General features: G+C 26.9%; 1 protein-coding gene across 2 annotated transcripts in view; it reads right to left on the bottom strand.

Annotated features, from left to right (window-relative positions):
• Window positions 1-267: 267 nt before the first annotated feature.
• The window catches only part of LOC122256436 (uncharacterized), a 49,692-nt gene continuing 49,118 nt past the window's right edge, over window positions 268-841 (bottom strand). For both annotated transcript variants that reach the window (XM_086539792.1, XM_086539793.1), the window contains exon 5: window positions 268-841. This exon is cut by the window's right edge and continues 936 nt beyond it. The gene's annotated coding sequence lies outside the window, so the exon portion shown is untranslated.

Raw genomic sequence — 841 nt, 5'->3', positions numbered from 1 at the left:
CAGCTTCATCATTACCGTTGCATTTGCTGATGTTGGTCGTGTTGTTTTATCGGTGTTAACATTTTCATGATTATAAAAAAAGAAAAAAAGAAAAAAAAAGAAAAAAAAAAAAAAAAAAAAAAAAAAAAATATATATATATATATATATATATATATATATATATATATATATATATATATATATATATATATATATATATATATACACACACACACACACACATACATATTCCTCAAGAGGTGACACACGGATATGAAACTCACTCCTAAAAGTTCTCTGTAAAGGTTTAATGAGGTTTCAACATATGAAAATAAATACATCCTAATACTATGATATTGCACATCCAGCCAGACTTTGCATTGCACTTGTAAAGACCAAAAAAAAAAAATAAAAAAAAAATAAAAATAAAAGATATATCAAACGCCTATTACTTATGGTACCCTGATATTTCGAAAGTCGTCTATGGACACTGAGAAAAAAAAATACAAACGCTTGTAACCCATATTTACAATCATATACCATTCTAAACAGCATCCTATATCTAATAACAAAGACAAGATCGCCATTCACTAATCTAATTTAAAGCTTGAAAGGGAGTGATAAAGCTAATTTATCCTTCCATACCCATTGTCAATAATTTTTTTTTTTATGTTATGATCAAAATTTAAGGTCGTCATGCACACCTTATTTGGTTATTTTGTTTTGGGGGTAAACTGTCTTACACGATATCAATCGTAAAAAATTGAGACAAATTTGGCACGAAAACAATAAATTGGGTATGAAAGGGATATATAGAAACTCTACGATATGATGAAATATAGACTGAATTTATGTTGATAA

The sequence above is a fragment of the Penaeus japonicus genome, unplaced genomic scaffold (assembly GCF_977035675.1).
Source record: "Penaeus japonicus unplaced genomic scaffold, GWHDUDI00000001_assembly GWHDUDI00000009, whole genome shotgun sequence".
In the NCBI taxonomy this organism is placed as follows: Eukaryota; Metazoa; Arthropoda; class Malacostraca; order Decapoda; family Penaeidae; genus Penaeus; species Penaeus japonicus.
This window is presented reverse-complemented; position numbering and strand designations above follow the sequence as displayed.